Genomic DNA, 22,923 nt, shown 5'->3' with positions numbered 1-22,923 from the left:
AAAATATCCTGTAGCCCTATATCATCCTCATTATCTTCACTGGTGAAGTGAGTAAGTGAGTGGAGAGGTGTGAAATTCCAGCAGAGAGGAACATGCTGTTTTAAGAGGAAGTGCTGACATGCAGGCTACAATTAGACAAAAAATGACTGCTGACATTTAAAAATCATTACAGAGAGGAAATTGCAAGTGTAATTATGTCATCATTGACACTGTTCAAGTGTGCTGATGCATTTTTGCTGATCAAAACCAAGTGTTTACATTTGTAAATAGAATACACTTAGCAACGCTATCAATGGAAATGTTCCAACAGAGAACCAAAAAATAACAAAACCGCAAAACTCCCCCCCCCCCAAAAAAACAGAGCCAAGTCATTTTAATTAAAAAAGAAATTCTTTCCAGTTAATTTTCAATATTTTATTTTCCACAATAGCTTTTTCTGGTTTTGTGTGAGGATTGTGGGTTTTTTATTTTGTTTTTGCACCAAACCATAGTTGAGGTGAAGCCTTCCATGACTAGCGTTACAGGCATTTTGCTGTTTCATTCAGTACAAAGGCAGTCATGACATGTAGCAAAATATGGAAATGTTACAACTTACTTGTTGAAGAAAAAGCTAATAAACCTCAGTAATGATGAAGCTCTGGCACTGAATTATTTAAGAGAGTTATATTATTTAAGAAAGCTTTAAGCTACACAACTATCATCAATCCTTCACCTATCAAGTATGAAGGACAAACATAATGTTATTTGACACAGTTCAAAATGGCCAAACCATGTGACACACAAGTGTGTAATTATGGTTGAATTCCTACTATAGGCCTTTTATTTGGACAGTTGTGTATAAACACACTTTATAAATATGTAGGCAGAACATGTTTAGAAAAATGCTTGAGGTAAATACAGGAAAAGTGTTTGCTCTTATAGTAAAAATCTGTATTTTGTATTTTTGTTTCTTCTAATACTGCTCGGTGGACATACAGGCAATTGTGTTGTGTATTCTAACCAGACCACAGTGCAACTGGATGTGGAGATTAAGAATATAGCAAAAATCAATTATCCTGCATGGAGACTGACTAATAATGAACTATTCAATGTTATTAACAAGGTTATTCTTGTTAATAACAGGAATGGAAGACAAGGTGAATGCTCACATTTCACTTTAAAAAACAAATTCTTCTCCAGGCTGCATCTGCTCTACCTATAGACCTCCTCTTGTTGGCTTGATTAAAGGAGGTGAACCTCTTTTTTTAAAGAAAGAATTGGAAAGATTTTTTTTTCTTTTGTCTTCTCTTTCTGTTTTCCAGTCTTCTGTTTACATCCTTTGCCTTTGGGGATGGGGTTTCTTAAAATCAGCCTATTAATTTGCTGGGTATCCTCCTGCAGCTAGTGTCTTTCTGACATTGGCTCCATCAGTTTCCATCAGTGTCCCAGTTCCCTAAATGTCAAAACACATATCCATTCAAGTTTAGTTCCCAGAATAATGTCAAGAAACTCTTTATAGTCCCCGCTTCACCAGAAGAGCTGCTTTTCATAACATCGTTTTATTATAAGATTGTAATTCGCTATCAGAATTATACAGGATTCCTTATTGCAGCAGAGTGCCTGCTCCTGTCATTAAGAAACTAGGCTTCTGTTGTGGCTGTCAGTGGCACAGCCAACATTGGGGTGTCTGTGGAGTGGCTCCATTGTAGTAGCATGACCAAGAGGTATTTTGGATGTGTCTCTGGCGAGGCACAGAATGCTTCAGGGAGCCCTGAAGAGCACATGCCAGAGTGGCAACAGCAGTACCCAGCTCACAGTGTATGTCAGTAATATTGCATAAGAGAATGAGAACAGCAGTAGAAAGGAGAATAACACAGTGATGTGTTTGATGTCATAGTATTCACTTGGCATGGTTGCAAAACAGCTTAAATCAATAACCCCTCTTTTCACTCACTCATTCACTTTCCAAAACAGATTTTCTCTTGGGTTGAAGTTTCCCATGTTTGGCTTTGGTATAAAGGTCATTATTTATTGATGAAAATCTAAGGAAAACTCATTTACCCTTTTCTGAGTGAGGCAAGGTTGAGAAAATGATCTCTTTCCCTGCTGTAAAATACTTTGCCACACTTTGTCTTTTTAATTCAAAAGCAGTTGATCTTTGAAACTGGTCATGTAACTAACATTCATTTTAGAGTATATTTGAGAAAAACATTGGTTGTTTCATAATCAAGTAATTAGAGATTGACAACATTTCTTTGAGCATTAGTTAGTAAGTAACCAACGCCCTGATCCTGCAAAGATAACTATCTGAATGGACCCTTTCACCTGCACAGATCTGCATGGACACAGGGGTCTGCCCACATGGTTTTCTTCTCATGATCAGCGCTTAAGATTTTTAGCTAAGCCTATCAAAACTCTTTGTGACATATCAATGCACGTTCTCTCCACCCAGCCTGACAAGCACAAGAGTTGCTGATCTCCGAGTGCTGCTGGGACAGTTTGCATGATGGAAACAGAAATAACTGATTGAAACACACAGCACACATCTCTCTAAGAACCACTGCTATAACATCAGGAACAGGGGAAAATTTAACCATTGACAAATTGCAGACACTTTGAGACTGTAGGGTCTCTCTATAATTTTGTTGCATTCCGCAATATTCTGTAAAGTCTACATTTTCATCTGAAAACAACATTTCAAGCATTTCCCAAGATACAGTCAATACAATACAAACTCATGAGCAGCTGCTTTGTTAACCTAGTCTTGTGGAAAACAGCCTACATTCAAACAATAGTAGCAGTTTTAGTGTGTCTATGAATACACCTCTCATCCTCCCTTCACATCACTCAAGTGTACACCCTCTGTCCTCTCTCATCCCATTCACCTCAATGACATAAGAACTTCAAAACCTAACTGGAACAATTTAAATGCTAATATTGAAAATATGGCTGCAGTGTTCTTACATAGTGCCATGGGCTAGTGAAGGCTATATTAGCAATGCCCAGTGTAACAAGCAAGGATATTAACAGATTATCATGAAATCAAATTTATAATCCAATTTTAAAACCTTGGTTGCAATACTAGGAAAAATTACCTTTCAGATTTCATGGTTATTACATTAATAATCTCAGTTTTATATAAGATTATTTTCTTTACATAGAATAATTCACCATAAGGTTTTTAGGGCAGAAGCTGTCATTTACTGTGGGCCCTTTGAGCCCTTTGCTCCCACGGGTGAGCAGTTACTCACCCAAATTGTCTTATTGATTTGGCAGAGTTATAACTCACCAGTCTGAGATAAGGGGTTACCAATATGGGCATATAAATTTGCACAGTGGCCAACACAATAAAGCCTTAACCTAATGGAGGCCTCTTAGGGCTACCATAATATAAATGTTAAATAATAATAATATAATGCCTGCCCCACTGATTTCAGTAAAACATGGTATAGGAAGAATAAATATTCTTTGTTCCATAATACTCTGCCAGACAGGTTAGGCTTCAACGGAGCCTCCAATAGAGTTACACTGGGTATATCGGAACATAATCAGTCACAGAAAATACTGAACTTCAGGATGGCTTTCATTTCCATGAGTCTAAGGTACTGCAACTGCTGGAGCTTTCATAGTGGCTAAGGCAATCATGTGACCATGAGAGCTAAAACAGTGACACCCCAGTAGTGGATTCCTGAACCAGAAGGCCATTCCGGACATAATAAGAATAATTTTAAAGTGAATATTAAAATCTGTAGAGTAGATATTTTTGTTTATAGGGGAAATTGTTACCCCACTCAACTCCATTCAAAGTGAATGGCAGTATATATGGTAATATACAGTATGTTATACTGCATGAAGAAATAAAGAACTCTGGAAAGGGAGTTATTTTCATTTTTAAATTGTTCCTATCTTTCACGTTTTCCTGCATGCAACCAAAATAAAGGGTGAAGCGTAGAAATCCAGCAAAATGCTGAATTTTGGCATTAAAAAAAAAAACCTCCTAGGAATTTTAAAGGATTTGCTATACTGAGTTGAAGTATCCACCAGATAGAAGCCTACGAACAAGGTAAATTAGGAATTCACTCCCTTCTTAGCCTTCAGAGTAACAGCCGTGTTAGTCTGTATTCGCAAAAAGAAAAGGAGGACTTGTGGCACCTTAGAGACTAACCAATTTATTTGAGCATAAGCTTTCGTGAGCTACAGCTCACTTCATCGGATGCAAGTGAGCTGTAGCTCACGAAAGCTTAAGCTCAAATAAATTTGTTTAGTCTCTAAGGTGCCACAAGTACTCCTTCTTAGCCTTGTATGTCCTTATTTTGCAGTCTCTTTGCATTAGAATAGCCTTTGCTATGACGCTGCAGTTTTCAAGGGCTGCAGAAAGCTGGCTGGTGGTATACTACTAATAAAGATTTCTAAATGCATTTTTGATGCAAAGGACCTGATTGTCCACTCATTTACACCTTACATAATAATTTATACTTTTGCAAAGTGGGTGTAAAATGCTTCCATTCTGATTTGCTAGTGTTTTATACTAATTTTGCACAGGGTAAATGACTGCAGAAGATGCAGAGCAATGGGGAATCAGGGCCAAAATATCTTAAATAAAACTTCCTAATGCTGGAGAGAAGATAGTATACTACTGAGAAAATCCCTATTTTTGAATTAAATCTAGTCCATTCATATGACAGCAAAAATCTGGAGAGTGAGGGTGATCACTGAAGTCAATGGCAGTATTTCCATTGATCTAAATGGGGCCAGGATTTCATTCTAAATTCCAAGACGGCATATGAAATCTAAGCAGCATTTGAGACTACACAAAATACAATAATCCTGCAAAGCTGAGACGAAGAAAGAAATAGTGGAAATTATCTTTTTAAAATGTTTTCAATTTATTTAATTTATAGCTGTTGCATTAGTAGATACTTTGCCCAACTATTTCAAGCGAAGAAGAAAACAATATAGTGTCAATCAGAACCTGTTTCTTATTCTTCTCAGTTGGACTGATCAATTAATGAGAACAGTGAGGGAGAACAAATAGTACAATCCATTGGTCTCTGTTTTTCTAGTGCAAAGTGGAAGAGTCAGACTCCAGTGGCTGAGTTTGGCCTTGATGCCTCCAACACTTATGCATGTACTTAACTTTACACACATGAGCAGCTCCATTGAATTGAAAGTTTAACGTGTGTGTCTTCAGGACCCAGGACTAATACAGCTCTCTCTAACTGCTACATAAGGAAGATAACTCCACCTCACAATGCTGTGCAGGGAAGATCTGCCAGGCTTAGAGCTGCTTGTCGCTGATGGAATGACACAAAGTTGCCAAAGCGTTACCCAAGATCAGGGCCTAAGAATGAAAACGGATTGGGCATGGGGAGATGAGCACGGCCAACAAAGGTGGAAGGATGAATACATCTGCCAAATAGTGTTTTGAATGAACAAAATACTTTAAGACTGCCTCAACTTCCATCTCAAGGCAAGGTCAAGCAACCAGGTGGAAGGGTCAAGTGGTTATGTGGGGAAGGTAAAATACTAAAAGGCCAGAGAAATGCCTGCCCCTGACCATAACACAACCTCACTCCTTTCCCCTCCCCTGGGGTACAAAAGAGGTGGGCAAAGAACTCAGCATTGTCTTTGGTGTAAGACCTAGCGTATCAATTGATCTGGGGTAAGTGACTGGGAGCAACCTGATGTGGTGTGGTTTTTGGTTTAAGTGACCTTTTATCACTAAGTTCAGTTTGTCTGGGTGGCAAGGACAGTCTAAGGGGACTGTCGTGGCTCCATGGTAAGACTGGTATAGTGATCCAGGAGTTCACATGGCTTGGTGAAGTCTAATTATAGAACACACCACCAGCTTGGGATCTCTGCCCTGCTTTTTGACAGTCTGCCCTGATACTCACATTTGTGAGCCATTCCAGACAGCGTGACACACTTTAACAACATTCATCAATGCCTTAGTTGTTACACCTTAAGACATAGATTTTAATTAGTCTTATTAATTATTCAATTAGTCTTAATAATACTGTTTTTGTTTTGTTTTTTTCATCCCAAATACCAAATCAAACCTGAACCTCTGCATATCAAGTTCAGACAGTGTAGGCACCTCTATATCTAGCTTAAGGTCACAACTGCCCTCCTTTGCTTTGATTAAAACCTATTGTGGGGGGTATCTGTGCATCTTGAAGTCTGGACGTTTCTCTAAAGTCAGATATTGTTTGAAAATCTAGCTTTTCCCTAAGTTCCCCTGGTTCAGAACTTTGCAGTGTATTCTAGGACTACATGTATATCACATAAGTGGACTGATCCTGCCTTTCTTGCCAAACTCCTGGTGCACTGGAGTCATTAGGTCCTAATGAAAGGTATCAGCACAGGGAGAGATGGAGGGCAGCAGAGAAAGAGATGGTGGTTTGGAGGAAGTAGGACAAAGTAGGACAGGGTACAGGAAAAACTAGGGAAGGAGGGAGATGTGCAAAGAAGAGGATATTTTCAAATTAGTATCCAGACTTCTGCAGGCCTTATCTGAACTCAGCTGCTGAACACGTGAATTTCTGAAAACTTACCAATCACCAATATTTATTGAGGTTTAACTAGAAAACCAATTAGTTAAATTCAATCATTACATTTAATAATCTTATGGCATTGAAATCAATTGAACCTGTAAACTTAAATTATATGATTACTTGGGATCATTTAATGGACTATCATTTTCTCAAACTGTAATTCAGTGAGACTTTTTTTTGTCTTGGGGTTTGTTTGTTTGTTCAGCTGTTTCACAATAGAGAGTGCCTGACAGCACTTTTGATACTATTGATACATTTTTAATGTAACTGAACTCAATGTATAAAACCTTTTAATTATTGAATCTTCAGAACACTTGTACCTACAAACCTTAAAAGGCAGCAGTATTTGGATGTAACATCAGTTTCATATGGTTTGCAACAACTGTGTCCAGTTAAACCACTGGCATTAATTATGTGAGCATGAATCATTGATAAACCAGGGCTTTATATCCATCACAACAGTGTAGCAGCTTTAGATTTACAGATCCAAATCCAAGGGAGATGGTATAATTCCAATTTCTAGCCTGGTGGAGGTGGCACTTTCAATGTAATAGATCAGGAGGCGTGAATGTTTTAATGCTAGGGCATATAGTAAACCTATTAGAGGCCATGTCCTCTGCTAGTATAAATCAGCGTCACTCCATTCATGTCAATGGAGCTACACCAATTTACAGCCGCTGAGTGTCTAGCCCCTCTTTTTTTCAACTCATCCCTTTTCAATATTTTTTTTTATTTAATATGGTCTCTGTTGTCCTGCTGCTTGTCTATAATTCCTCTTATAATAAGCTAGCCACTCAGATCTGATCCAAAGTCATTGATGTCAAATATGGGCATCTTTCTATTGACTTCAATGAACTTTGGAATAAGTCCTAACTCAGTGAGTCCGGGAACAGGTGGATAGATATTAGTTGTATAGGGCCTGAATCTCCTCTGACTTATAGTAGGATAAATCAAGAGCAACTCCACACAAAAGTCAATATAGTAAGTTTTACATCAGTGTAAGTGAAAGGATGTTTCACATCACTAAAATCCAACCACAGTTTTAAAAAGTTGGGACAATACAATGCTTTCATAGCCTCCGTTTCCAGCCATTCTGCCAGTTTCCCTCTCTAATTTAAGGTAGGGGTAGGAGGCTGTGCACTCTCTGTATACTCCACAAAGAAAAGTTCACAGCACAGTTTGAAGAACTCCTGGCAACTGACTGATGGATTTCAGAGTAGCAGCCATGTTAGTCTGTATTCGGAAAAAGAAAAGGAGGACTTGTGGCACCTTAGCGATGAACAAATTTATTTGAGCATAAGCTTTCGTGAGCTACAGCTCACTTCATCAGATGCATTCAGCTGTAGCTCACGAAAGCGTATGCTCAAATAAATTTGTTAGTCTCTAAGGTGCCACAAGTACTCCTTTTCTTTTTGACTGATGGAGTGTGTCTTGTTTGAGGCCAGTCACTGCTCCACCCTGCCAAAAAACACTGGGCCAAATTCCCTTCCCAGCTACGGTAAACTGGCTCCATACTATTGGGCCACTAAGTCTAAGGAGTAAATGAGTGCGAAAAATAGTAAATAAAACCAAAACCAATGAACAAGTAAATTAGAAAGTTATCAATTGTTTGCAGGGTTGTTGTGGCCATGTTAGTCCCAGTAAATTAGACTATATACAACACCAAATATTATCTCACTCACTTTGTCTGGCTAAAGTTATCAATTGTCAGCCTCAAAAATCAAACAATTCTTTGTGTTTACATCTGACTCTAACAGAACTGCTGAAAGTCATTCAACAGAGGGACAGCTAGCTCTCATAAGGTGAAAGTTTGTAGAGGCAGGCTCCTAGAGTAGGTTAAAGAATTCATCTGCCTCTAGATTTTTCTTCCCATTCGCAGAATGCTTAACCTCATACTGAGGAGAGTTACTCTACCGTCTATCACAATAAAGATCCATAAGCCCACCACGCTACTGCAGACACTGAATGGATGATAGTGCTGCACTTCAGATGCATGACTTAAATAACACACCATCTTATTCAGTCACCCTATTTACAGGAAGCACTTCATGCAGGAGGCTTTTGAAAAGCTTTAGAAGCCACTGTTCCTAGAATATGTTCAAGTATGCCACTGGAGCAGTTGAAGGTAAAATTAAGGAGTACTCGAGTTTGACTCTGTATTGCCCAGCTACAAAACTTGCAGCTGAAAAGTGGTATGTTTTCAAAATAAAAAATTCTTGCTAAATGCCTTTTGCAAGAGTAAACAACTGAGGCAGGTTTGAGCTAAGCTTGCAGTAAAAGTTCTCTTTCCCCACCTCCCAACCACTAACTACAGCAGGCGCAGCATAGTGTTACATGTTATAACCTTGTCTTGCCATTCATGCTTAATGCGGGCACAGCTCCATTTCTTGTGGCGTGCTGTGACTTATGGTCAACTTTCATTGCTAACAGGGGAAAAAATCAGCCTGACAAACTTAATATTTCCAGAGAGGCAGAGGTGGAGGAGTGTGTGCGTGGTGTGAGTATGAGGCAGTGGTCTGTCCTCAGCAAAGCTTGCAAGGTGAAGCCTCCTTCACTTTGCATTTAACAAAGTTTTCCTAAGAGGGGGAGGCAACTTTCCCCCTAGTTTAAGTTCAGCTGCAACTCTCAGCCAGCCACTTCACTACAAGAATGCAGAGTGAGCCATTTGAGCCTTGTGATCTTTTAGCTACACAGCATCCCATTCATCATATGCTTGAGAAACATAATATGTAAAGCTGAGAAAAACAGAAGCTGCAGAGACAAGGAAAATCAATTAGCAGGAAAGCTTGTATAAGAAGAAAGACTTAAGCAAAATCTTCATGTTATCATTTTGAAGTTTCTAACGCTTTTTTTTTTTTTTTTTTTGCCTTTAGATTAAAAACTTTACTGGCCACATTCCAAGTATATTCTTTAAATTAGGGTATGGAGATAAGAGACTACTATTTATTCACAGACTAGGGATCATTGGGCACACAGATGGATTTATATTTTCTCCCCAAGTAATTTCAGATAATTTCAGCGGGGACCACCTTCAGTACTAAGAAAGACATTGTTAAAGTTTGCAACTAGTTTCCATCCTGGAAGGGAACCCACGCAACTTGACTTAAACAATACAGTGAGGGCTAGATTCTGATCTCAGTTACACTGATATAAATTAGGAGTAACTTTACTAAAATCAAAAGAGTTATACCAGTATAAAAGAGATGAGAATCCACCACAATTAACTGCAAAAGAATGAATCCTCATTTACTCCAATGTAACTGAGAAAGGAATCTGGCCCTTATTTTTCATATGGAATCAATTCAGATAGTGAGCAAATTCTCTTTTCAGTAACAGTGGTTTAAATATGGAGTATCTGACTTCACTGGAGTTGCTCCCAATTTGCCACGGTGTAACTGAGCACATTTTGGCCCAGTAACTATTCAACATGAAGTTATTGCAATTAATGGTGGCAAGCAGGTGTGGGTTCCATCATACTTCTGCCTCCAAAAATCAGAAAATGCATACTGCAGCCTGTTAAAACAGTTTTAAGTGATTTGGGGCACTGCCATTCAAAATTATTTTTGATCACAATTATTTATCACATTCTAGAAATAAAGCAGACGTGTAAAGTATTCATCCACCTAGTTCCTTCCCCAGCCCTATGAATATTTTTTAACTTGTTAACTACTGGAACTTGATCCTCATGTAACACAGGAAATGTGTAATAGTGATACCAATGACCTTACTAAAGTGCAAGCTGTGAATAGCCCTAGTGAAGTTGAGCAGCCTGCAAAGACAAAAATGTTTGTATGCCAGCTGTTTAATCCCAATGCAGGTGAATGGCCTTTGAAAAATATGTAAAGCACTTTAGCGTGCTAAACTAAGCTTTCATGGTTGGGAAGTAAAAAAAATAAGTAATATCACTACCGGTATGATAAATCACAAAGAAAATGTAATATCCACTTATACAAAAGTCCAATTTTCTGGTTACAACAGTAAATAACTAAATATTCAGTTTCTGTCCCCAAAGTTAAAATATCCTTTATTTTACAAAATAGTCTATGTTACAAGTAAAACAGAGTGAATAGTTAATAATTCACTCCTCAAATTTTGCTGTTTTGTTATGTTTACTAGCAGATTGTAAACATTTTCTTATGTATTTGTCATTCAAAGTTTTTCATTATTTTTTCCCTTTATATGAACAGCTCACAAATAGTTCATTGTGAATGTGAAATTCAAACTTTGTGCTGTGTTGATTCCTGTCTTCCATTAGGCTATCAACTGTATGATCAGAGCTCTAGCTAGTTATGTATGTCACATGATGCTTCCTTACCATGATTAGCTTAATGTAACTAACAATGTAAACTTCAAGTACTACACTTTAAATTGGAAAATATTAAACTATTCAAGCTGGAACTTCAGTACTCACAAATGAGTATGAGTACAGCTTAACTGTTTGCATGTTCACAGATGGCAAACATGAAAGGATCATAATGAACATAGGCTACTCAACGTTTGTTTATGAATGAAAATATGTATTTTAGGAAAACACTTGCCAATGATTAGCTCAGCTTTTATGATTAAAATAGGAAAGCAATGATATGGTACAATAATTCCACGGGGAAGTTCTGTTGCTATTACTGAAATGTTCTGTGTCAATCCTCTTCTAGGTACCTGTTCCTCTGTAGCCCTCCAACTAAAAAGTTCACCGACCTCTCTCCTATTTATGACTCTTTTCTGCTTCTTTCTTTCTTTCTTTCTTTCTTTCTTTCTTTCTTTCTTTCTTTCTTTCTTTCTTTCTTTCTTACCTCAGTGCTTCTTTGATACCCACTTTCCTCGAGTTTGGTCTTTGGCAGCTATCACTAGAAGTTTTAAGGGAAGGACTCGTACTGTAATACCTTGGGTGATATGTTATTACAGCATATGTATTACAGCATAAAATTGTTTATAGTGAGTCATTAATATCCAAAATAAAAGCTCTGTTGTCAATTTTGGTTAAACGTATAGGCCACATGGTATTGTTTCTGTTCCGTGAGCATATCTGTCATAGGGCAGACTAGCTCTTTAAGAGATTTGTGTTCCATCCCACCTGTGGTTTTTCATCTGGTCCCAGGTGATGGATTTGGTCCTGTAGTTGGATCAGGTGACCAGGCATCACATGATGATAGGCCAGGAGCGAGGCTTCCAATAAGAGTGAGCCTTCTCTCACAGGGAGAAGATGATGAGGGGCCAGGAAACATCTAAGGGAGAGTGCTTTGGAGAATTCTGACGTGGGCCTGGCACAGCTCCCCTGCTCGGAGCAGGAGGAGCTGAAAAAAACTGGGGTCTGAAGCCTTGATACAAGGGTAAGAAAAAAGACAGAAGGCAAGGGACCTGGAGGGAGGCTTTGCAGTGAATACAGAGGGGACACAGTATCAGAGAAGACTTGGGAAGTGGCTCTTCACACCAACCAGGTTGAAAGGCCTGGCTGGAGCTACCTGCAGTGAATGGAAGAAGCATAAGTCTAAAAAGCAAGAGGCTTGAGGAAATGCCAAGCAACAGGACCTGGGATTTAGGGAAAAATCTGTTGAACCCAGCAAGGGGCTGAAAATACTGTGCAGTGGGGAAAAGAGGTTTTGATTTAAGCTAACATTTGAACAATGGTGTTGTTTTAATACCCCAGGCCCTTACAAGGGGTGTTATTTGACACTCAAGAGACAGAGCAGCCTTTGAGAAGCCCAACAAGGGAAAATGGAGGCAGTGGCAGGATTGGGTAAGACCCTGTCACAGTGCCTCTTAAAATCACTTTTCCCCAGCGCAGATAATCATTTACTCACTTCCCATGAATATTGTGTAATATTCGCTTATTTGCTGATTCCATGAACATTCCTGACAGTGAATTCATTTGCCTGAACACTTACGGAAAATTAACATAACAGGGGTGCGAACACAGGTGCCTAACTCTCTCCCTGATGTACACTTGCATGCATGCTGCTGTATTCCTGCCTGTGTTCAGTATAATGATAGTCTCATGATTTTTAGTGAAATCAACTCAACTTGATTACACATCTCACCAGATTAGTGCTTCTGAAAATGTAATAATAGGCAAAGTCCCGATCTCTGCATGAGGATCAATCCTTCAAGTAAATGGTAAGCCCCCAAACTTCAAGTGACTTTCGTGGAATGTATTGTCAGAGATCGCTGAGGGTATCTCTGCATGTAGCACAGTGTGAACAGGGAGTGCACCCCTTACTACAGTGCTTTCTGGCAACATACTCTTCCTATTGTTCTGGTTCTGCTCTATAAGCCAGTGCAGGGAAGGGTGGTGTAACGGTCCTGTCCTTTCTCGTGCTCTTTGGGAGGAGAGATGAGGGCATGCAGTGTTCTCTGTACTCCCCAGAATGTTTCTATCACTCACACCCATCCTGTGACCCCGAAAAGAACCAGTCAAAAACTGGCCTTGAAAGAGGATCTCTAATAGCAAATAATAGTTAATCCTCTCATTTACACAATCAATAGGAGATTGCAGGGATCTATAAATTTTGGTTCAGTAGCAGATTAAAGCAAAGAGTACACAAAACTGTCAGCGTATTTTGTAGCTAGTAAGCCATGGCAGTTTTCAGAGTGGCTGAACTGCTGCTGGGTAATATTTTGGCACACGTCTCTTGTCCCAGACCCTGCTGGAAAAAAACAAGGCACCAGAAAAGTAGTTTAATTAGGATGCAACTTTTGTACGTAACACATCTGGGAACTATTCGACAATAACTCCTCCAGTGCAAGTCATCTCTTTGTAATCCATTCCACCTTGGGGAGGGCTGACCCCATTAACTTGGTCCCAGTACCATTGCTGGGATCCCAGAGACCTTCCTTTGTACGAGAGTTAAGGGGTGGGAAGAGGAGGTTATACCAGGCATTAGAAGCCCCAACCCCGTTCTCTACCTTCTTTAGGAGTGGCCTTTTCCTAATCCAATTCCGATTCTGGTTTTATCAAGGAAAGCCTGGGCACCTGCCAAGTAGCAACAAAATGAATTTTATAAACTAACCAACACACCACATTCCTGGGCTGCTAAGAGACAGGTGAAAAAAGTGACCCTTGCCCAGGCTAATCTCGAAGCAAGTGAAAAATACTTGCCCAGTACCCAAAAAGCAACTAGCATGATGCAGACAGCAAGTCCCAAAAATCCAATACTAGTCTAAACCCAACAAGAGGGAGGATGGAGTTTTTCTTCCTGGTGCAAATTGCCACTCATTTGGGTGTGTGGTAGCCAATAGGCTTATGCCGCACACTTCTGTCCAACCAATCGGCCACACAGCCCCAACCTCCTCCAGCCCAGAAGGAGGTTGAGTGCCCACTATGAGGTAAGAAAGGTGCAATACTTAAAGGAACCAAGGGTTTCTTCCCCTTGACCCAAATAAAGCTTCCTCACCTGTGAGCTCGTGGGAGGAGCAATTTAATCAGAAAGGCCAATTTGCTGTACTAAACAATTTCAGGGGTCATCTTTTCATGTTCAGGCATAAATGGAAGTCGAATCAAGAGCCAGAAAGATGGTTCAGAGTAAACTGAAAATAATCTGTACTTATAGTCTGATCCTACAGTTCTTACTCACATGAGTCCCATTTAGATTTAGTGGGACTACCCACATGAGTGAAGCTACAGAACTGGACCCCGGATATAAAAGTCTTTTTTGAATCTCCTTATTGAGACTATTTTAGTCCATTAAGGGTCACCAGTAAAGAGATTATGTTGTACTTGAAATTTTATATTTTTTTTAATGCATAAGAATTCTCCAAGTCTTCTTGTGTTATGGAAATCTACAAATGTATTCCCTATTAATTTTTTTGGTATTCAATTTTTTATCCATTTCAATAATAATAGCATTACTAATGTGAGTAACAAATGTAGTTGCATTAGGTTAATTCTTCCATAAAGTACTCTATCCCATTATTTAAAGCTGATTCTGAGCAATTTAGGTCCAGGACCTCAAAGATATTTAGGCTCCTGACTTCCATTGAAATCAAAGTCTAAAAAGCATTAAGGATCTGGGCCCTAGAGCCCAAACACACATCATTGACTTCAGATGGAGCAGGGTCAGGCCCATTGTGTTTAAAAAGATATTAGAGCTGGTCAGAATGTATTTTTCCATGGAAAATTTCAGCTTTTCAATGAAAAACTGAAACCCAAACCATTTCAGCTGAAAATTTCTCGTCAGAAATGCCCCTGCAGTGCTTCATAGGAGTTGTAGTTCCGATGCCTCATGCCCCCATTCTACTGCATAGGCCAGGCTGGCTGTCTATACTACATATCCCATGAGGTCCCATGGTCTCCCTACCTGCTGAAATGCTGTGGTGCAACATTAGAGTCATATGGCCAGGGTACATCCTCAGAGGAATAGTTCCTTGTTCAGGGAAAGCCCCTGGCAAACTGGACTGGTTTGTTTACCTGCCGCATCTGCAGGTTAGGTTGATCGCGGCTCCCACTGGCTGCAGTTCGCCGCTCCAGGCCAATGAGGGCTGCTGGAAGCGGCGTGGGCCAAGGGATGTGCTGGCTGCCCTTCCCGCAGCCCCCATTGGCCAGTGGGAGCCGTGATTGGCCGAACCTGCGGACCTGGCAGGTAAACAAACCAGTCCAGCCCTCCAGAGGCTTTCCCTGAACAAGCGGCGGACCAGCTTTGCCTTAGGGAGTCCAGCCCACAGAGGAAAATCAGGACAAGACTCCCACATTAGAATTCCCATGAGAGGCTGCAGTGGCATTTCCAAATCAAAGTATTCAGACATTAAATTTTTTGGTGAAAAGTTGAAAATTTCTATGGCAAGCAGATGCTTTTTGTGAAAAAATTCTAGATGAAAACCCAATGTTCCCCTTGAAGAACCATTTTGATGGAAACATTTTAACCAGCTCTACAAGATGTTACTATAAGTGGGTTTTAGCTTCCTGTCTAGAATGTCTTTCTGCATCACCACTGACTTACATTGTGATACCATGTCAATGTATGTCACTGGACTTTATGATCGCATTTTCAGGTCAGCCAGTGGAAAAGAACAACTTACTAGGATTTTACTGAGATAAGCGTCACAGACCAAGTCAACAGAAAAGAAGAATGAGTCTTCTTGTCTTATTGCATAAGCTATAAGTAATCAGGAATTTATTTTTATTACCTTGACCATAAAAAATAGATCTTTAAAAATGGAAAACCAAAAGAACAATAGTAATACAAAAGTTAATTCCCCTAACTGCATTCAGAGTTTGTTAAGGTTCGGTCTGTAAAAGGAAGGAAATTCAGGGTCAAAGATCAAACCCTTTTCCCAGTGTCTAGTCACAACGGGATGTCATCCTTAATTCTACCCAACTGTGTCATATTGTGGCCAAATATTGGAGGCTTGATCCTTAACTTTGAAGTTCCTTTCTTTTGTGGATTTAAGCGAGAACCACAACATTTTTTTGAAACTCAGTCTCTCAGTGAATTGAATGTAGTTGTCTGTGTGAAAGTAAAATTGAATACAAAGCTTTTCACACTTCCATGGGGATAGCTTTAAAACTATCTTTGCCCCTTTGTTTCTCTTCATATTTGTTTTGGCCCTGGTTATTTGATTAAAAATGTCAGAAATCAGAGTCAAAAGATGTTTTTTTTTTTAAAAAAAAAAGGGAAGGGCAGGTACTGATAACTGTTCCTCAAATATTTTCTGTCATTTTTATAAATGCTTTCCAGATTTGGGCTTGACATCCTTACAGATTTTATGATTGTCTCAAGGCTTATTCAAGTAACACTTGTCTTTACTTTGGCCCAGCTCATTAATATTATGATTTCACTATTAATCCTTTTCAAGCATTCTCTTTAGAGATATTTGATATGAAATAGAGATTTTTGAGGTTTAAATCAAATTTAATCAAAGACATTCATCAGAAAATTTAATTTGCATGTGTATTCAATTAGCAAATGTAATACACTAATGGCTCAAATGCCTATTGACTTCAGTGATCGTTTTGCCTAAATAAGGAATATAGAATATACTAATAAAATGTATAAAGCATAACAAAATCTTTCCATAAAACTATGCTTAAATCCCAAACATTTTACATATGAAGACTGGGGTGTCTTATATGAAGCGGGTAGTTCTTGGTCAGAAAAAGCCTCATATCTTCAAATATTATGGCACCTAACAGGTAAGATTGTTGGAATATTCCTTTGGGTGCTACTTCCCACCCACTGATAGGATGATCCCATATGCCTACAGTATGGGTTGGAAATCAATGTACACACATAATTCATTTAGCAGCCTTGTTCTCACTGCATTCCTTTTACCCCCACAATGAGGGTTTGTGGTATACACAGTGTAATGAATAGGAAGAAAAGAGTCCATGGTACTGGAGAAGGTAGCAGTGTAGTTGGACATCATGGAGTCAGTGGAGGTGTGTGTGGGGAGGAGGAGGAGGGAACAGAGAGCTACAGAGAAATCTGGGAGATAAGAGGTCACTGAAAGGATAGCCTGGTATGATGGATGTGTAAGGGAGAGTGAACAATGTTACAGGGGATCAGGTGGTGATCAGAAATGAGGACAGAGAGGTTGGAAAGGTGGAGACAAGATCAAACCAGTGAATACCGTGGTGAGCTGTTCTAAACCATGGATGTTGATATCATGCAGGATGAAGGTGAGGGATTGGAATGAAAGCAAGAGAAACAGTAAAGCATTGAAATCAGAGAGGGCAAGGATGATGATAGAGTGTAGTGATGTCAAGTGAAAGTAACCCTAAGAGCCATATGGCATGCACATCAGAGGAGGCAAAGATGTTCAAGAAGTGAGAGAGGAGATTGAAGCAAGATTGTGAGAGCAGCACTCCACTGTCACCACTGCAGCAGGGAATAATAGTCATAGAAATTAGAAAAAAAGATACATTAGATCATCCACTCTATTGCCTAATGTTTAGACTTATGGCATTAGTAGTGAGCAAGGTAACTGCAGCTTCAGAAACAGTTATGAGAGTTAGATAATCCTGCATAAAATGTTTGGGCAGCGCTATTGTATAGATATGTACTGTTTGGGGTTTTTTTTGTTTTTAAACTTTGTACAATACATAAATACCTCTACAAGTGGAAATAGTGAATAAATGGATGAAGCTTTCCATGAACATCAGCACATAAGAACAGCCATACTGGGTCAAACCAAAGGTCATCTAGCCCAGTATCCTGTCTTCCAACAGTGGCCAATGCCAGGTGCCCTAGAGAGAATGAACAGAACAGGGAATCATCAAGTGATCCATCCCCTGTCGTCCCTCCCTAACTTCTGGCAAACAGAGGCTAGGGACACCATCCCTGCCCATCATGGCTAATAGCCATTGATGGACCTATCCTCCATGAATGTGTCTAGTTTTTTGAACCCTGTTATAGTCTTGGCTGTCACAACATCCTCTGTCAAGGGGTTCCACAGGTTGACTGTGCGTTGTCTGAAAAAATTCTTCCTTTTTTTTTTTGTTTTAAACCTGCTGCCTATTAATTTCATATGGTAGCCTCTAGTTCTTGTGTTACGTGAAGGAGTAAATAACACTTCCTTATTTACTTTCTCCACACCAGTCATGATTTTATAGAACTCTATCATATTCCCCCTTAGTCGTCTCCAAGCTGAAAAGTCCCAGTCTTATTAATCTCTCCTCATACGACAGCCATTCCATACCCCTAATCATTTTGGTTGCCCTTTTCTGAACCTTTTCCAATTCCAATATATCTTTTTTGAAATGTGGTGACCACATCTGCATTCAATATTCAAGATGTGGGCATACCATGGATTTATATAGAGGCAATATGATATTTTCTGTCTTATTATCTATCCCTTTCTTAATGATTCCCAGCATTCTGTTCTCTTTTTTGACTGTCACTGCACAATGACTCCAAGATCTCTTTCTTGAGTGGTAACAACTAATTTAGACCCCATCATTTTATATGTATAGTTGGGATTATGTGTTCCAGTGTACATTACTTTGCATTTATCAACACTGAATTTCATCTGCCATTTTATTGCCCAGTCACCCAGTTTTGAGAGATCCTTTTGTAGCTCTTTGCAGTCTGCCTAGGACTTAACTATCTTGAGTAGTTTTGTATCATTTGCAAATTTTGCCACCTCACTGTTTACCCCTTTTTCCAGATCATTTATGAATATGTTAAATAGGACTGGTCCCAGTATAGACACCTGGGGGACACTTCTATTTACCTCTCTCCATTCTGAAAACTGATAATTTATTCCTACCCTTCATTTCCAATCTTTTATCCAGTTACCAAACCAATACCAAACACATAGGAAGACTCATCCAGAATTTGAGAAAATTGACACCAAACAACTGATATGGATTGGCTCTTTGAGACATGGGTCAGTGATAAATTCCCCATTATACTGAAGGCAAAAATGTGCTTGTGAGAAAAGATAAAACAAATGGACTGCCTATCTTTTTTTAGTTAGATGTGGAAAATCTCTTGATGTTCTTTTTGAAGAGAGGCATGGGCTTGGTCTGTTATTTCTGAAATTGGTTTAATATTTTTATTCTGTGGCACTTATACTTTTGTCTACAGGATCAGTACAATCTCCACAGCACTATTTAACATGGAAATATTCTCCCACTGCTAAAGGAGATTGCTGGAGAGATGCTTAAGCAGCAGCAAGGGTACTAAAATACAAGTCATCATATTGCTGCTGTCTACTTCAAAAAGGGGACAGAATCGTTGCAGGCAGAATTCTTCTGTTAAAAAATGCCAACACTCAGAAATGGAATTTACTTATCTGTAACTGGAAGTTCTTCAGGATATATGTTCCTGTCTGTATTCCACACATGGATATGCATGTGCATGAGTCTGAAAATTTTTAGTAAAGCAGTGGCCGTTGGTCTGCACATGTGCAGTTGTTCTCCTAGCGCTCTGAACCGAGGTATAAAGGGTGGTGTGGACAGGCCCCTCTTCAAGTTCCCTCTCCTACCACAAATCCAGGTGTGATCCGCAGCAGAGGAGAAGGAAAGTGAGTAGTGGAATACAGATAAGGACCATACATCTCAAAGAACCTCCAGTAATGGGTAAGTAACATCCATTTCTTCTTCAAGTAGTGATTCCTGTGTGTATTCCACACATGGAAGATTAACAATCAGAAGTCAAACTGGAGGTGGGTGTGAGGATGTAGAAGTGATGGCTGTCTGTCATACTACTGTCCTCACAGCTGTATCGGTAGCAGAAGACTGAATCAAAGTGCAAAGTCTTGTGCAGTGTGTAAGAAGCTCCAGAGAGCTGCCCTACATATCTCTAGTAGAGATACATCTTGCAGAGATGCAACAGAGGTTTCTTGAACTCTGGTGGAATGGGCCCTCACCCTCTCCACAGAAGAGATGTGAGCTAATTGGTAACAAAGGATAATTCAGCCAGAGATCCATTTAGAAAGTCCCTGCAGAGATACAGCTTCATCTCTTGATCTCTCTGCTATGGAAACAAAACACCTAGGTGTCTTTCTAATGGTTTTTGTTCTTTGCGGATAAAAGGCTCTTTGGACATCTAGAGGATGAAGCTTTCTCTCCTCACCAGAGGTGTGTGGTTTTGGAAAAAATATTGGTAAGTGAATTTTAGGTGGGAGTGAAGAAATATCATGTTTTTATTATGAAACATCATATGTGGTGGGTTTACCGTGAGTGATCCCAGCTTGCTGACCCTTCTGGCTGATGTGATAGTGACTAGGAAGGCAATTTTCATTGAGAGATGGGACATAGAACATGTAGCTAAGGATTTGAAGAGAAGTTTGAGGGGAGATGAAAGAATGAGATTGAGGACCCACTGATGTTTTGGCTTCACCAATGGTGTAAAGGATCTGATAATAAGTTCCTTCAGGAATCTAGTCATCTTGGAATTAGGTAAGAAAGTGTGGTTCTTTATAGGGGGATGAAAAGCATCAATTGCTTAAATGAATCCATAGGGAACTAGTAGAGAGACTTGTTGTAAACAGCTCGAAAAATTGTGATTTTATTTGCAAAACTACATTTTTCCTCAGCAACTTTTGAAATAGATGCTTACGGTAAAAGTTCTTCCAGGAGTTTAGCTACAATGTTGAACTAACATTAAAATAGCACAAGAAAGTGATATTTTCTAATTTAATTATCTAGGGTCTGGCTTCATTTAACACATAATGAAGTTATAGATCAGAAATTGGCTCCACTGGGTGTGAGATTTCTATCTGAAGAGAACTCTGCTGTTACTCTCATTTCTGTGTTAGTGAAGGCCAAAAAGAATATTTCAAAAAATGCCATGTTTTGTTCGGGAAATTGGATTAACTATATGGTCTTCTGCTCCCAAACATGTCCCAACCAGAAAAGAGAGGCTCACCTGCCAACAGAAACATCATCCAGAAATGGATTTATATTAAAACAATTAACAGTTCAGGAAGTTAGAGATTTTTCATTGTAATAGACAAACTAATTTGGAGTGGATAAAAGGAAAATGGGAAACCTGATTATGATCTTACACCAGTTTTACTTCAGGGTTACTCCTGATTAGAGCATAATCCCTGATACTGCACCCACAAGCATATGCCCCTATGCCCAGGTGAAATCTCAGTAGGATGGGTGGGAATTCAGACAGGTGCAGGGGACTACACTCATGGGTCTCAGTGACGAATTAACACTTCAGTGAGATCAGAGTCAGGCCTTTTCATTTTGAAATACATTTGTATAACATTTCAATATTTATATCCTACTCATTTTAAATCCGCAGACAATAGAGTTGATCCTAACAATTACTAATGGTATATCAGGCTGTACATCCAGTGCAGGCTATTTTATTTTAAAGAAAGTAAAAATGTATTTTTTTAAAGGGCAGCAAATCAGTATTTCATAGAATATTACAATAATAAGAGAATTAGTATTTTGCTGCAACCTTTACTCCTCTAAAAATATCTGTATTCATAGGAGTAGCCCCGTTTAATTCAATGTAAAAAGAAAAGGAGTACTTGTGGCACCTTAGAGACTAACCAATTTATTTGAACATGAGCTTTCGTGAGCTACAGCTCACTTCATCGGATGCATCCACAGTATGCATCCGATGAAGTAAGCTGTAGCTCACGAGAGCTCATGCTCAAATAAATTGGTTAGTCTCTAAGGTGCCACAAGTACTCCTTTTCTTTTTGCGAATACAGACTAACACGGCTGTTACTCTAATTCAATGTAGTAATTCCCTGTGATAAGGGTTTGGAGGATCAAGTCCTGAGAATAACCATCTGTGTTGCTTATATTTTATTCCCAGATATGGTTGTTCTCCAGTGAGGGAGAATGAAACACCAACAGATAAGCCAAGTTTCAGAGTAGCAGCTGTGTTAGTCTGTATTCGCAAAAAGAAAAGGAGTACTAGGGGTACCTTAGAGACTAACCAATTTATTTGAGCATAAGCTTTCGTGAGCTACAGCTCACTTTGTCCGATGCAAACTAATTTGGAGTAGATAAAAGGAAAATGGGAAACCTGATTATGATCTTACACCAGAGGACACACGAAACCACTGACCGCTTAGGGGTAACATTTGATGGAAGTTGCTCCAAAACTTTGATTTAATCCACCATTCTCATCAGGACCAAATTCTAGCTGGCATGTTAGCTCTGAGACTGCTTGACAACTGGTTACAGCAGAGTTCTGCTAATAGAAGCCATTCATCCAACTCAACGAGTTTGACCTGTAGTATGAAGGTAGTTCTAGGTACCTGTCTCCTGTTTTAAAACACATGCTGAGATGCAGCACCCTCGCATGAAAGATTTCACTAACATTGTGCTAATTCTTATTGTTGAAATTCTTCTTTCCTTATTAGCAAACTGCTGAGTCTTCTCCATATATTAAAATGTTATGCAAAATAGCCTCAGTTAAACTGAACAGTAGCTGTTATCATTGTACTTGATTTGAATCATTTTTCTTGACCCGTATAAAAGTCTAATGGGAGTTTTGCCTGAAACTGGACTGTGGGATTTGGCACTTCTGTATATAGACACACATTTATTTATTTAGGTAATATATTATAGTCTGTTATTCATATAACAGCAATAAATCAATCTCACTGTAAGAATTAATGGTGTAACATCAGGACTCATAGTTCTGATCACAAGGATTGCAAAATCCCGATTTAGGTTTTCAAGTGTCAATTTTTAAAAATTGCTGACTGTGCAAAATTGAGACTTTTTTTATTAATTGAAATCTGTATCATTAAGTTCAGCAGCAAGATAAGAAAGACTAGCAGCAGCCCACATAGGTGATACTCAGAGAACCTAGTCCTGTAATGCTGCTGACTAGTCACAGGTACTGACTGTACAATAGAAGGTGCTTGTCTGCTAAAGTTTGCATGACAGTATCAATGACGACATCAAGACTGAACTGTTTGTTCATGCCCCCCGGCTTTGATATAAAAACAAAGGTGCCGATCATTACTCCATGTC

At 39.2% G+C, this 22,923-nt stretch overlaps 1 protein-coding gene across 1 annotated transcript in view; it reads right to left on the bottom strand.

Annotated features, from left to right (window-relative positions):
- Positions 1–5,251: 5,251 nt before the first annotated feature.
- Positions 5,252–22,923, bottom strand: part of LOC141993703 (uncharacterized) — a 448,175-nt gene continuing 430,503 nt past the window's right edge. The window contains exon 6 of the mRNA XM_074963248.1: positions 5,252–5,320. The gene's annotated coding sequence lies outside the window, so the exon portion shown is untranslated. The remainder of the gene's footprint in view (positions 5,321–22,923) is intronic.

This window comes from Natator depressus, chromosome 9, assembly GCF_965152275.1.
Source record: "Natator depressus isolate rNatDep1 chromosome 9, rNatDep2.hap1, whole genome shotgun sequence".
Classification (NCBI taxonomy): Eukaryota; Metazoa; Chordata; order Testudines; family Cheloniidae; genus Natator; species Natator depressus.
This window is presented reverse-complemented; position numbering and strand designations above follow the sequence as displayed.